This window comes from Hemitrygon akajei, chromosome 8, assembly GCF_048418815.1.
Source record: "Hemitrygon akajei chromosome 8, sHemAka1.3, whole genome shotgun sequence".
Classification (NCBI taxonomy): domain Eukaryota; kingdom Metazoa; phylum Chordata; class Chondrichthyes; order Myliobatiformes; family Dasyatidae; genus Hemitrygon; species Hemitrygon akajei.
The window spans coordinates 127,244,928-127,261,859 of NC_133131.1; positions in this window are offsets into that span (position 1 = coordinate 127,244,928).

Sequence of the window (16,932 nt, forward strand, 5' to 3'; positions counted from 1 at the left end):
TCCTTTCAAGGACAAGAAATACAAGATAGAATGAATCAGCCCATTTTTTGAAAGATATTTTAACATCATAAAAACATAAATGATTTCCTTTGCTGTAAGTTACTCCTACATTTTCTGAAGCTTTAGGTCAGCATTTGCTAGTTTTCTACAGTAGCTTGGCATGTGTGTAATTTTATTCCTACAATTCCAGAAAACTTACAGCTTCTACTGAAAACTCCTTTCTGTTTGGAATAAGATCTTCACCTGCAGAGAAACTAGATAGGAAGAGCTATGTTTGAAGAAGTTCTTAAGTTCCCAAGAAACAACTTGAAAAATATGCCTATGCTTACTTCGGATGTAATGCATTAGCAATCTTTACCTTGCACAGATAGCTAGTGGGAGACTCAGGAGTATTTATTGTCATATTTGAAAGTGTTGGTTAAAGGGAAATAAGTAGGAGAATGAATTAATGGAATTGTTCCAAGAACCGGCAAAAACTCAGTGCTGAATGGATATGTCTTAAGGATATAGGAGAAGTATATGAGAAGATAGCTGTATTCATGGAAGTTATGTTGCATCCTCCAAAAAGACTCACAGACAAAAGTTTGTTGAAGTCAATACCACGGTGATCTTGAACTGTTTTTTCTCCAGCTGATTTTGCTGGTATTAGCAACACCAGCCAGTCTACTAGTTTTCTTTAAGTAAGTGACTGAACCCCCAACAACTAAAAGACTTCAATTATTCACAATGAATTTCATAAATATTCTTTAAAAGAACAAATGGCTATTTGATTATTTGGATTGATATTCTGATGGCTTGAAGACCCATTTATATAGCAAGATTTTTTCGTCTCTTAACTTTATGACCTTACATAGAAATAGTGAAGCCTGGAACCAAATTTGGCATATTTGTTTCCAGGGAGGAGGGAACTTAGTCACCTTATTGGAAACTGGAAGAACTGTTGGGAAAGAAAGGACTATAGAGACCACCTGACAGAGATATTCAAAATTTTTCCACTGCTGCTAATGTTTAATGACTTCTCAGGAAGCAGGAATTTCTTCCTAACTCAGTTGCTTTATAACAGAAGTACCTAACCTTTTTTATGCCATGGACCAATACCATTAAGCCAAGGGTCCATGGGAATCCTTACTTATAAAGGTATCCACTGAAGATGTACATCTACAGAAACAATGGTAGCCGTGGCCACAGTGAGTGCCAGCCACAAAAGCTGTGGCTGTGCTTAAATAATGATGAGCCAGACTCCTAAAAGATGAATTAACTCTAAACACAATTACGCCAGCACCCAAATTAAGTGTGACAACTTAAATTTAACTGGGCTTTTATCATGACAGAAAGGATGCCCCACCCAGTGTATGTCTGATAGCATTACATGCCAGCATCCAGCCACAAACCCACCACCTCTAATATACTTACATGTCTATTTTTTCCATTCTCACCAATTCCATCTGATATTCTGCTCTTATCCCTCAAAACTGACCATGAAAATTTAAGGGAAATAATATCAGGAACTGTCCATTTTAGAGAAATGCATCTCTAAACCATAAACGGGTTTCCTACTTTATTATATGAGTCATGCAAGGAGAGTTGAAATGAAAGTTGTAAAGGACTTCTGTGTGACTAAAATATTCCAGTTCTCTAGCATGATGTAGGAACTCTAAATATTTAAGTATTAGCATTCCATATCTTTCGTTCATATCCTAATTATGATTCAATGGTGCTCCGGGCTGGAAATTGTGTTTCAACTCAATCCAAAAAGGAGCCGTTCACTTTTAGGAGGATTTTTTTGGATTACGAAGTATAGAGACAGTCCTGCTGCAAATAATATGTACATTCCCACTTCCAGTTCTTTCTTTCGTTTGATAATGACTGAAGGTCCATCAGCAATGGGCTGCTTTAATCCACCTTTTCATGTCTGAGCTTGGTGGATGTTGGTACATTTTAAGTCTTATCTATGTCCATCCAGCATCTGGTATTTTTCAGAAATCACTGCACAACTGAGGTTGATTTAATGTTTTTTTTATCCCAGAGAATTTGGCACTGCAGTGTTCTACTGTTGCTTTGATCACCATGCATAACCACAGACTCTCGTTTCAGTTGATGAACTGGAGTTATTTGCACTGAGATACAACACTGAAATTGTCATTAGTATCCCTGCAATTGAAGGAGACAAGAATGACAGTTTCCTCCCAGTTGAACATACTCCAGTGATCCGGGCTGGACAAGGTATTAGAGGCTTTGTGATAACAGGACAGGGATAGTGCTGTTTTCAATAGACAACTGGTTTTAACACTATGCTAATATCTGGAGGTTTGAGGGTGGTAGTCTGTAATTCCACTGACTAAGATCCTTGAATGAGTCACCAGAAAGGAGTCAAAAAAAGGAAGTAAAATTGGAGAAGAGAAAATAATCCTGTTATAAAAATGTCTTAAAACAGTTACCAATTGAATGATTCAAATGTGAGGGTATAACCACACCTGATGTAACATTAACAGCTTCTCTCTTTTCTGTCCCTACTTTTAACAAAGACAAAGTTAGTCAATTGTGACTCTTTCATCTCAGTCATGCTGACTTATTTTAATCTTAAACTAAAATTATAATATTTTTATTTTAAATTGCACACCCTCAAATCTTCTCAATCAGCTCTATTTTAGTCCTCTTCCGTCGCTTACTAACAGTTTCTATGTTTTTGATTACAGCTCTATTTCATTTATCTCATGATTTATCACAAACTTTCCTTCATGGATTACTGAGTCATATATTTGTGTATGAACATACTGTTTTGGGAAGGTGGAAAACATCAGATTTCCATTCAGCTGTTGTATCATGAATAAACATTGTTCTTCCTTCCAGCTACCATTTCAATGCACTTCTCCATTGTTCCCTGCCAGACCCATTGATCTCCCTGCCACACACATGCACGCGGTTTATGATTCACTTGGAATACACTCTCCTGGTGAAAAAAAAGTGATGAAAATTATCACATGGATTACATGTTAAATATAAAGTTACATTAAAAACATAATGTAATATCTGTCTCATTCTGGATTCTGTTAATGAAAGATCAATTCATCACAAATTGGCAGGCCTAATCAGGAATGCTGGTATTTGCAATGTTATTGGGATGCATAAAAGATCAGTAATAGCACAGGAATCTCAGTAATCTGGGGAACACAATGAAGGAATATGAGAAGAAAGATAAAAATCTTTCAATGGGATTTGGACAGAGTTTAGACAGCTGAAGTTTATGGATGGTGGAAAATTAGAGTCCAGGCAAGAGAATGTTGGAATAATCAACTGCATTTTAGCCTGAGGCGGTGAAATGGAACCATTGGCATCATTGTGGTGGAACCAAAAATTACTATTTAGTCTTTCTAGCAGAAAACATTCTGTGCACCCATTATCGGGTGGTAGAATACAGAGATGTGACAGAGTGGATAAGAGAGTACTCCCAAATATTTTCAGTATACATATGGAACAACTATTGGACTAATTTTCCTATACAAGGGCATCTCACACTTTTCCAAACTTGTTTAGTAAATAGAGTATTTTGGCTACAAAATTAGAAACAAAAAACTGGCAGCAAACACCACAAGACCATAAGAGATCGGAATAAAATTGGGCTATCCGGCCCATTGAAACAGATGCACCATTATTCTCCTTCTAAGCACCATTCTTCTGCTTTCCCCCTGTAACCTTTGATACCCTTACTAATCAAGAACCTATAAACCTCCGTTTTGAATATCCTAATGACTTGGCTTTTACAGCCACCTGTGGCAAAGAATTCCACAGATGAGGCTGTGCTCTCTGGTCCTAGACTCTCCCACTACTGGAAATATCTTCTCCATGTTTACTCTATCTGGACCCTTCAACATTCGGTAAGTTTCAAATAGATTTCATTTAAACTGTAGTGAGTACAGGCCCAGAGCCATGAAATGCTCCTCTCCAATGCTAATTCATCCTTTCTTAGATATGGGGTCCAAAGCTGTTCATGATACTCCAAATGTGGTCTGACTAATGACTTATAAAGCCTCAGCATTACATCCATCCTGTTATTGGCTAGTCTTCTGGGAATGAATGACTTGCTTACTACTGACTCAACCTGCACGAGGACTCTCAAATTCCTTTGCACTTCTGATTTCTGAATTTATTCCCCATTGAGAAAATAGTCTACGTATTTATTCCTTCAGTCAAAGCGCATCTACATACACTTCTCTACACAGTACTCCATCTGCCACTTCTTTGCCCACTCTCCTAATCTGTTCAAGTCTTCCTGCATTCTCAATACTAACTCCACCCCCCCCCCCACCACCTATCCATGTTTCATCTGCAAATTTGGCCACAAAGCCAATAATTCCATCATCCAAATCATTGACATGTAACATGAAAGGAGGGAATCCAAGACAGACCACTACTAAACACCAGAAGCCAACAAGGAAAGGCCCCTTTTATTCTTACTCTTTCTCTTCAGTCAATTAGCCAATCTTCTATCCATGCCAGTACCTTTCTTGTATTACCACAAGCTCTTATCTAGTTAAGCAGCCTTATGTACCGTACCTTGTCACAGGCCTTCTGAAAATCCAAGTAAATAGCTTCCACTGTATCTCCGTTGTCTATCCTGCTTGTAATTTCCTCAAAGAATTCCAATAGATTTGTGAGGTAAGATTTCCCCTTAAGGAAGCTATGCTGATTTTGGCTTATTTTATCATGTGCCTCCAATTGCCCTGAAACCTCACCTTTAATAATGATTCCAACACCTTACCAACCACTGTAGTCAGGCTAACTGGCCTATAATTTAATTCCTTTTACCTCTCTCAGTTCTTAAAGAGTGGAGTGACATTTGCTGTTTTCCAATCCTCCACAACTATTCCAGAATCTAGTGATTCTTGAAAGGTCAATATTGATGCCTTCATAATCTCCTCAGCTACCTCTTTCAGAATCTTGGAGTGTAGTTTATCTAATCCAGGTAACTTGTCTACCTTTAGACCTTTCAGTATTGCAAGCAACTTCTTCCCGCTGACATACTGGCTGGTGTCTTCCACAGAGAAGAAAGTCACAAAATAGATGTTCAATACATCTGCAATTTCTTTGTTTCCCATTACTATGTCTCCAGTGTTATTGTCTGATATCCACTCTTGCCTCTCCTTTACTCTTTATATATCTGATAAACAACTTTTGGTATCCTCTTTTATATTATTGGCTAGCTTAGTTTCCTAGTTCATTGTTTCTCCCCTCATTGCTTTTAAGTTGCATTTTGTTGGTTTTTAAAAGCTTCCCAATCCTCTAGCTTCCCACTAATTTTGCTATATTGTAAGTTCCCTCTTACTGTTACACTGTCTTTGACTCCCACTATTGTCTGATCTTCCCTTTAGAATGCTTCTGCTTCTTCTTTGGGATGGGCACAGAGGCCCTGCCTCTTGTCAATAATTACAATGCCATATTGTATGCCAAATGCAGTAGATCTTTCAGGGTCTTGGCAAACAATGAGACATGGTGATGAAGAAATAATTATTAACGTATACATTGAGTACTATTAGAGAAGGAAGTAGATTGGAATGGGCATGCTTAGTATAGAAATAATTACATTCAGTGAACATTTTATTAGGTACACCTGTACATCTGCTTTTAATGCAATTATCTAGTCAGTTAATCATGTGGCAGCAACTTAATGCATTACAGGATATAGACATGGTCACGAGGTTCATCTGCTGGGGAATAAATGTGATCCAAATGACTTTGACTGTGGAAGGATTGTTAGTGCCAAATGGGGTGGCTTGAATATATCAAAAATTGCTGATCTCCTGCTATTTTCACACAAAACAGCCTCTGGAGTTTACAGAGAGTGGTGTGAAAAACAGGAAAACATTAGGTGTGTTTCATATCACTTAAATAAAAGCAGATATACATTTAGAGATCTATACATCTATACACCACAAGATCTATACATCAGTGTTCTTTGACATACTGACAGTTGGTCTTGTCTCATTGAGAACTCTGGAAATATAGGATTACCATGAGCTGGCCATCCTTGCATGGTGATATCATAGACTTTTGACAATGTCGGGTCATTTCTCGTTTCTCTCCGTATTTCAGAATTTGTTACCAGCAACTGGTCCACTAACACTGTGTGGAACACCTCTGCTGGGTCGCAGAATGAAGACTTTTCTTCTTCAGTTTCCAATAGTGGGAGACATAGCAAATTGTCAGCACTGCTGTGTTGTTTGGTACCCTTGAAATTGATGTCATACGAGAGGGCACTATGAATAGTGACCAACATTGTAACCAGGTAGCAATTATCACTAGAATTCCCTTCCCAGGATTGAAAAAGAACACAAGAGATTCTGTTCTGTCACTAGCATAATTTTTTTGTCTGTAGAGGCAGTGGTGGATCTTCTTCATTCCCCACACTAGACTAAGGGGTCCTCGGTCAATCTGTACATAGTTGTATACTGCACTTGTTGGTGATTTTGAACCAAATACAATTGGGTGTTCAGATCCATCATTCATACTGTGTGACAAAAATAGCGCCAATGCATAAGAGGACACACCACATTCCAGTCTGATGGGCGGGGTTGGGTCAATATGGGTGAGCAGTTCATTGGATGTTATTAGTTTCTTTGTTTTCTTGAATGCTCTTTCACATTGTTCTAACCATTCCTACCTTGCTCCTGTTCGCAACAATGCACTCAAAGAGTGCAGTACTGTCGCAATGTTTAGGAGAAACCAGTGGTAGTAGTTTACCAGGCCCACGTATGCCCTGAGCTGTGACACATTTTCTGGCTTGTGTGCCTGCAGCATCACTTCAGTCTTCACTTATGACTTATATAAGCCATGCTTGTCAATGACATGTCCACAATATAAGATTTCATTCTTGAAAAACTCACATTTCTCTCTCTTTGCGTGCAGACCATACTCACTCAGCCTGGTAAGCACTTTATCAAAGTTCTGGAGGTGTTCTTCACCATTCTTGCCAGTCAAGATGATGTCATCAAGATAACGTTGTGTTTCTGGGCCATCATGGAGCACTTGGTCCATTGCTCTTTGCCAAATTGCTGGAGCTGATGCGGTGCCAAAGTTGAGACGATTATACTGGAACAGTCCCTTGTGAGTGTTGATTGTGAGGAACTTCCTGCTTGGCTCCTCTCTGTCCATTTGCAGATAGAGTTGTGACAAGTCAACATTTGAAAACCTCTCACTGCCTGCCAATGATGCAAAAATGTCTTCTACTCGTGGCAGGGTATACTGCACAGTACACAGCACCGGGTTGCTGCTCACCTTGAAGTCTCTACGTATGCGAAAGGCTCCAGCCGTCTCTTTCTTGATCACCAAGATAATGGGTATGGCCCATTCGTTCTGCTCAACCTTGGAGAGAATACCAGATGCCTCCAAGCTCTGAAGTTCCACATCCATTCCCCCCTCTACCCTTCTCCGCTTTTCGCAGGGATCATTCCCTCCGTGACTGCCTGGTCCACACGTCCCTCCTCACAGATCTCCCACCTGGTACTTATCCCTGCAAGCGTAAGTGCTACACCTGTCCCTACACCTCCTCTCTTACCACCATTCAGGGCCCCAAACAGTACTTCCAGGTGAGGCAATACTTTACTTGTGAGTCTGTTGGGGTAATCTATTGCATCCAGTGCTCCCGGTGTGGCCTCCTCTACATCAGCGAGACCCGACGCAGATTGGGGGACCGCTTCGTCGAGCACCTCCACTCCATCCGCCACAACAGACAGGATCTTCCGGTTGCTTCCCACTTCAACTCTGCTTCACATTCCCATTCGGATATATCCATACATGGCCTCCTCTACTGCTATGATGAGGCCAGACTCAGGTTGGAGGAGCAACACCTCATATACCGTCTAGGTAGTCTCCAGCCTCTTGGTATGAACATCGAATTCTCCAACTTCCGATAATTCTCTCCCTCTCCCTTCCCCATCACACTTCCTCTCTGCCTCCTCTTCCAGCTGCCTATCACCTCTCTCATGATTCTGCCTTCTTCTACTACCCATAGTGCTTTCCCCTTACATTCCTTCTTCACCTCTTCTGCCTATCCCCTCCCTGCTTCCCCTCGCTCATCCTCTTGATCTTTCCTCTGATTGTTTTTTCACCTGGCACCTTCCACTCTCTCCCCACCTTCTTTATAGGGCTCCTGCCCCTCCTTCTTCAGTCCTGATGAAGGGTCTCGGCCCGAAACGTTGACTGCTTATTTCCACAGATGCTGCCCGACCTGCTGAGTTCCTCCAACTTGTTTGTACGTGTTCATCTTAGGGAGCAATGCATAAGGCATTATGGAATCCTGGTTTTGCTGCTTCATTCAATTCAATTCTAGCCTTCGTGCCTTTGAGTTTATCAATACCCATCTTGAACACTGCTCATTAACATTAAGCAGCTGTGCTAGTCTCTGGTTAGTGTTACCATTTGGGCTGCAGCTGCCACATTGAGAGCTTTGATTGTGTGTCAGTCTAGTTGGATTTTTCTCATCTGAGCACATCTAAATATGTTAGCCCTCCTCTTTTCAACACATAAAGCTCTAATCACTGTGCTTTGCCTCCATACATCATATTTACTTTCAGTTTGCCTTTGGGAGATATTTTTTCACCTATGCAGGTCTTTAGCATCACTGAAGTCTTTTCTAAAGGTAGCTTGCAGAACAGTCAGTTGTAGTCAGCCTCTGAAATTACAAACAAAGCTGATCCTGTACCCAGCTCCATTTTTATCTTTACAATAAACACACCTGTTTTGATCCACATGATTTTGTGATCTGCTTCAGTAATACTATGCAGTTCTAGGTATGACAGCTCACCTCTGTCAGACTCTGTGTTGTCTGATTCTGTTTCACATTCAGTCACTTTATGCATTTGCTTAGTTTTGAGTTTGCAACTTTTTACTTGGTGTCATTTCTTTTTGGTTGTGCTTTTTATCTGACTTGCAATCTCAGTCTATGTAACCTTGTCTGTGACACTTTCTGCAAATTTTTTCTTTGAACCAACAGTCATTTGCACCATGGGAGGATTTGCCACATTGATTACATTTTTGGCTTTTTGCAACATTCAGGGACATTTTGTGCATTTCACATTCTGAACTCTTTATCTGTAGATTTGAGGTATCCTTTACTGAAGTCTTTAATGATATTGCAATGGTGAACGTCCATTCTAAGGTTAAGTCTCTTTCTGACAGTAGCCTCTTCTGGGTGCTTTGACAATGCATGTCACATTGAAAACTCGTTCCTTAATAAATCAGAAAATCTATCTTTGAATTTGCATTAAAGTTTGCACAGTTCTGTAATGTATTCAGAAATGCTTTCATTCTTTGATTAGTTCCTTTTGTAAAATCTAAATCTCTAGGCTATTATCAATGGTTTAGGGCTCAAGAGATTTTGGAAAGTTGTAACAATTATGTTGAATATCTTGCTTGCTGGCTTTACTAAGTTGCTCAAGATACTGTACATTCTAGCACCCTTTAAGCTAAGAAGAGTGGGACCTTTATTTTCCTCATCCACATTCTTCACATCACAATACAATTCAACCCACTCAATATATGACTCCCAGCCTTCATTAGCACTACCGAATTCTTCAATTTTCCCAGCTAAAGCCATTATCACGTTATTTTCACTTTAACTTTGTCAGTTATGCATCACCTGCTATGTACTATGCAGTACTCATGCGTCCCTTTGTTAGTACCCATGACGGCATTCTCCTTACTGTTTAACTCTTTCTTCTCGCTGTTTCGTCTCATAATCATTTTGTAACTGTCAGTGCGGTTTCTGATATTCTCTGACATTCAGGTTCATAGTCGTCGCCAATTTCTTGTCTTTACAACTACATATCAAAGATGCATGCATGAGATGGTTTTAAATGGTGTATTCACATTGCAGCAAGAGCAAGAGAACAATGTGCATGTGTAGATGACAGTCCATATGCAATGCTAAGGGGAGGCATTGTTCTAAAAGAAATAGATCCATACATTACACAGTGAATGTCAGTTCTGTTGGCAAAATACCTTGTTTTGAAAGAGGTCAGAAGAGAACGGCCAGACTGGTTCAAGCTGACAGGAAGGCAACAGTAACTCATATAACCAGACATTACAACAATAGTGTTCAGAAGAGTATTTCAGAATGCACATGTCGAACCTTGAAGTGAATAGGCAACAGCAGAAGAAGATCATGAATATACACTCAGTGTAAGGTATCAAAGAAAGGAAAGAGAGATTGGAAGAGAGACTTCTAAAGGAGGAATGTGAAATGCAATATTCCACATCAATTTATTTAGCGATACAGGACAGAAAGAAGCCACTTCTCCTATGCGGGCTTGCAAGAGAACGATTCTATCTGTCCCACTCTATAGCTTTTTGATTTCTCTGCAGATTATTCTCTCACAGGTGCCCTTCTACTCCTCTGATGATTTTGCCAGTTAATTTATTGCAGCCAATTAATCTACGAGCATACTTTTGGGATGTGTGTGGAGGAGGAGAAACGAGAATCTACTGGAAACCCACATGGTCACAGAGAGAATGTGCAAACTGCTCACAGGAATCACCTTTGAATCGATCAATCCCAGGTGTCACCATGACATCATATTACATGCAGGAATGAGGCAGCATGTTTATGAATAGTTTAGCATCTGACTGGAGTGGTTGATCAGCAGAAATTAAAAATGACCATGTAATTATATAGATGTGCAACTATTTATTGTGAATTACTAATAACTTTCAGTGACAAATTTATTATTAAGCACAAGGTTCTTTCAACTGTGAAACTGAGGAGAATGTACTGTAAGTTAGTTAGCAATTTAAGCCAATTTACAATTTGTGGGGTAATTCTTTCTCTCTACTGGCCAATTTATTAACATGCCTCATTCAAACTAATTTTCCTCAACAAAATTTTGCCCAATATGCTTCTGCACAGAACCTCTGGGTGGGGGTGGGGAGTGTATATAAATGATGCCAAAGAGCAGATTTTCTGTAGGGTTATAAGGTAATTTATGGAAATAGGAAGAGAAGCCAGAAAACCAAATTCTCTACGAGGGTCGGAGTGGATAGAAATGGGTTGCTGATGGGAATGTGTACTAGAGGTCGAGAGGATAGTGGATGAGCATATCAGAGGCTGTAGACAATTAAGAAGGATGAGGAATATCACTGTACTATGACAAAAAGAATCATAGATAATTTATGATTTCCATTCAGAACATCTCACGGCCAATGCAAAACCTGACTGGAATAGTTTAAACACAGAATTTGCGAATGATGGGCACTGATAATAGAAAACCTAGCAGATTTACACGTAGATTAGTCAAATAAAAGTGAGATTTCCTGCAACAACCAAAAGTGCCTGAAACTAGAATGAAGTAATGTTCATATTCATCTCAATGCAGTCTTCCACACTGATACAAAAATATTAAAATTCATTCACTCACTGAACACCAGAAAGTATCCACATTTTGAAGAAAAGGCTCTGTTAAGCATTTCAACAAACAAAAAATTAATCACAAATACTTCAATGCTATTAATATAGTAAAATTTCCCATGACACTTCAGACAGACAGACATACTTTATTGATCATGAGGGAAATTGGGTTTCATTACAGCCGCACAAACCAAGAATAATGAAGAAATATAGCAATATAAAACCATAAATAATTAAATAATAAGTTAATCATGCCAAGTGGAAATAAGTCCAGGACCAGCCTATAGATAGATAGATAGATAGATAGATACTTTATTCATCCCCATGGGGAAATTCAACTTTTTTCCAATGTCCCATACACTTGTTGTAGCAAAACTAATTACATACAGTACTTAACTCAGTAAAAAAATATGATATGCATCTAAATCACTATCTCAAAAAGCATTAATAATAGCTTTTAAAAAGTTCTTAAGTCCTGGCGGTAGAATTGTAAAGCCTAATGGCATTGGGGAGTATTGACCTCTTCATCCTGTCTGAGGAGCATTGCATCGATAGTAACCTGTCGCTGAAACTGCTTCTCTGTCTCTGGATGGTGCTATGTAGAGGATGTTCAGAGTTTTCCATAATTGACCGTAGCCTACTCAGCGCCCTTCGCTCAGCTACCGATGTTAAACTCTCCAGTACTTTGCCCACGACAGAGCCCGCCTTCCTTACCAGCTTATTAAGACGTGAGGCGTCCCTCTTCTTAATGCTTCCTCCCCAACACGCCACCACAAAGAAGAGGGCGCTCTCCACAACTGACCTATAGAACATCTTCAGCATCTCACTACAGACATTGAATGACGCCAACCTTCTGAGGAAGTACAGTCGACTCTGTGCCTTCCTGCACAAGGCATCTGTGTTGGCAGTCCAGTCTAGCTTCTCGTCTAACTGTACTCCCAGATACTTGTAGGTCTTAACCTGCTCCACACATTCTCCATTAATGATCACTATAGGCACAGGGTGTCTGACGCTCCAAGGGAGGAGTTGTAAAGTTTGATGACCACAGGCAGGAATGACTTCCTATGATGCTCAGTGTTACATCTCGGTGGAATGAGTCACTGGCTGAATGTACTCCTGTGCCTAACCAGTACATTATGGAGTGGATGGGAGTCATTGTCCAAGATGGCATGCAACTTGGACAGCATCCTGTTTTCAGACACCACCGTCAGAGAGTCAGAGAGTCACCACCATTCACTGGAAGTCAATTATACAGGTGGTGGTGGGATTGGGCCGATAACTATGAGCTTATTTGACAAATTTGGTTTGAAGCAGTATCGCAGGGAAGGAAAGGCAGGGAATTCCTGCTTGTGGCATCAACAGCAGCAAAGGGCATGGCTACTAATAGTGGAGTGATTAAATTCTTCTCTGTGCTTGATGCCAAATAGGAGGAACACAGATACTTGAAAAGGATAAATGGCTGGAAAATGTTTCAGAGATTTGAAGGGATAAAGCATTGAGTGGGGAAATTTGAAAACATTAATGTTAAGACTTTGTTCAATCGTGAAAACAGAACTGATGGGTGAACAATGCATGATTAGAATATAGTCAACAGCATTCTCAGTGATCTTAATTTTATTAACGCAGAAGGCTGGCCAATAGTCTGGAGAAAGTAAAATCAAATCCAGAGCAGCAAAGACTGTTAGTGAATATGTTCATAGTCAGGAGATTCAAACAACATCATGGAAGTAGAAATCAATGAAGAAACAAGATTGTGATCTGAAGTTTATCCTCGAGTCAGAAAAACACTGAATATTATATATTTTCTGGTTCATCTTTGGGCAATTGCCAGGGTAAGGAATGATTAGAGGACAGTGTTCATAGTAGTTTACAATTGGATTGGGAATGCAGGGAATTTCACCTTTTCCATTAATGGATGGTAAATAAGAAGCTCAATAATTTAGTAACACTGTAAGTCAAGAGAGGTGGTGCTGCTACAGAGGTGAAAGTCATCAGTGTAACTGTTGAATCTGACAACCACAGCTGGTACATGCTTTAATCCACCTCTTCAGATGACCAGGTCAATGAAAATGTAGCCATATATTCAAACTTCTGTTATGGAAGGAGATTTAAGACAATTGATGAGATAACCCAAAATTTGGGTAGGGATTGGGTTTGAGCCAGAGAGAGAGTTGTGGAGAGGAAGGGAAAACGTGCTAGTCAAGCATTTCATTTTATGCAAGGTTGTTATCTTCTGCAGAATAGCTGAAATGGGAATTAATAGTAAGTTCAACTGTAATTTTTAAAAGGGAATCAAATAAATAGTTGAGAACGATATCTTTGCAGGGCTGTGCTAGAAGATTATTTGTTCCTACCTGAAGGGTCTCAGCCCAAAACATTAACTGTACTCTTTTCCATAGATGCTGCCTGGCCTGTTGAGTTCCTCTAGCATTTTGAGTGTGTTGCTTGGATTTCCAGCATCTGCAGATTTTCTCTCGTTAGTATTAATTTAGTTCTAGGTTACTGCTTTTGACCTGCTGTGACGGCATTAGTTTTAATTGGTTTGAGAGTTTTTATTTAGCAGCCCTGTTGGTCTAGCATATTTTATTTTCCTTCGTTTAGTACAGTTCTTATTAAAGCCCAATGAACTGTTCATTCAGTGTTTATGTCTCTCCCTCTGCACTTGGGCCATCACTGAACTCTTGTCATGCAGACTGTTGCAGTTCAATAAGGTGAATTACCAAGACTTTTCCAAAGTAAATTAGAATTGGCCAATAAGTGCTAATGTTGCAGAAAAACAGTTAACATTTCAAGTCAAAGACTCTTTGTCTAAACTGGGAGGAGTTTAAAGCTCTTAAAGCTGCAGGGAAGTACTGTGTATTGGTAAATTGGTTTACTATCGGCACATGTACCAATGTACATGAAAACATTTATTTTGTATGCCATTCATATAGATAATTTCATCACATCAGTATATTGAGGCAGTATATAGGGAAACAATAACAGAATACAGAATAAAGACTTACAGATTCAGAGAAAGAACAATTCTACCAAGATAGATTGTGAGGTCATGAGTCCATCTTATCAAACTAGGAGACTCTTCAATAGTCTTTTAATAAAAGGAGAGAAGCTGTCCTTGAGCCTGGTTGTACGTTCTTTCAGTCTTCTGTACTTTCTGCCCAATGTGAAGGGTGGGAAGGGAAAAGACAATGCAGTCTTTGATTATGTTGACTGCTTCACTGATGCAGTGAGAAATTTAGACAGAGTTCATGGAGGGGAGACTGGTTTCTGTGATGTCTTGTGCTGCGTCCACAACTCTCTGCAGTTCCTTGTGGTCTCGAGCAGAAGAGTTGCCGTACCAAGCCATGATGTATCTGAATATGATGCTTTCTGTGGTGCATCTATTGAAAGCTGTGACAGTCAAAAGGGACATGCCAAATTTCTTTAGCCTTCTGCGGAAGACGAGGTACTGGTGCACTTTCTTGGCAGTTACATCTATGTAGTTGAACCAGGACTGACTGTTGATGACATTCACTCGGGAAGACATGAAACTGTCGGCCTTCCGGATCTCAGCACCACTGATGTAATCAAAAGCATGTGCACCATCCCCCTTCCTGAAGTCAATGACCAGCTCTTTGTGTAGGATGGTGAAAGTATGAAGGAGATGGATGTCTCTGAAAGGGTAAAACCGGGGTGCAGGGTTATCAAATCGCAAACAGGGGAGAATCTGCAGATGCTGGAAATCCAAGCAACACACATAAAATGCTGGAGGAACTCAGCAGGGCAGGCAGCACCTACAGAAAAAAGTACAGTCAACATTTCAGCCTGAAAAGTCTGTACGTTTTTCCGTAAATTTTGCCCGGCCTGCTGAGTTCCTCCAGCATTGTGTGTGTTGTGCAAGGCTATCATCAGTTTGTAAAGGAGAACATGTAGAGAGTGAGAACTTTGATAAACGTGCAATGCCCTGGTTCACATGGCTCTTGTTTTCTCTCTGTTGTGCTTTTCTGTTCTCTGTGTGAGCTGCTTGTTTGGGTTACTGTTAAAGATAAGAGATAGGAGAAATGTGTGCCACCCAATGGGGATGAACGGATTCAGGGGAGGTTTCTCTGGTGAGGGACACTAAGGCTGGGCTTAGGGCTTTTGAGAGAGGAGAAGAGAGAAGACGCTAGAGAGAGGAGTCAACCCAGAGTGGGGCTGGGATTCGATTAAGCCCTGGGAGATCGAAGGAGGATCAGCGAAGGGGAAACTGTGAGCTCCAACTTGTGCACATCAGACTGTTTCTTTAAAAATGAGCCCTCTTCTTTTTTTTTGCTTTTCCTTTACTAACCCTTTAGTCAAATTAACAATTATACTGTAAAGCTAAATCTTTTAATTGCATTGGGTGTGCTGTCTGTTATTTTGTGGTACTTATATGTAACAGGATAACAAATCATGCAGCATCCACACAAACAGGGATTTGGGGGGGGCTTGCACTTCAATCTCCCTCCCACGTTTGGGGGGGGGGGGTCCCCAGACTTATGCAGCAGACCTAACCACAGTGTTACAAACAAATGTAAGACTTATGAAATGCAGAGTGGAAGGACATGTCCAGTGTGAAAGGCTGCACGTCCCCACTCTCTAAGAAAGGGAAATAAAAAAAAGCTGTGCTAATTTGTTAATCTGTTTGTCCTCTCACATATGCTGTCTGACCTGCTGAGTATTTCCAGCATGTTTTCTCGTTATTTTTTCCCCAGATATCCAGCAACTGGCAGTTTATTTGACTTGCACCTTTCATTTCTCTGCGTTCCCTCTTTCTTGTTTACAGGTTTAGAAAGTGTAGTTAGTCAAGATACAGGGGCCAAAGGACGGTTTTGTTAAAATAGCCCAACATAATGGTTTCCTGCGCTTTTGGATTTGTGGTGCCCAGTTGTTGCCATGGCGCTAAATTATTCGGCTTGCAGACAAAAGGCGCCCTCAGTGTAAATCTGTCATATGGTAGTTGTTCAAGTAGCTGCTGAGAGGAAAACGCCCACCCTTCCCGAATGAAATCCCATTTTCTCCCAGAATATAAACTTTTTCAAACTGATTCCAAACCAAAGAAAACGCTACTCGAGACATTGTGGAAAGCAGAATTGTGTAGAGATCGAAATAAACTTATTATTATTGTAATGAACCGTTATATTCGCCTAATATTTAGTCCGGGTTGAAATACACAAAAGGGAGTAGTAAGGGCGTTTTCTCTGAGGCGGGTCGGGTAATATATTTTCAGAAACGATGAAAAAGGTTCGGATTTCTCCAATTATAAATACAGCGGATCGGTAATTAACTGGATATTTCACGATTCCAAATGGGATCTTTTATTTAAAAGCTGCATTGAGTTTTTTTTTACTGTTCTCGAGATGCCGAAAAGTTACAGCGTGGAAGTTTGACGGAACCGCCCTCTAGCACACTGAACCAAGCACCCCACCCAACCCAGGAGCGAGCTGTATCATCAGTTTACTCACTCCAACTCCTATCACCCACGGACACCCGGCGGAAAGTTTGTAAACGAGCTTTCTAGAACGGTCTTGTGGGTT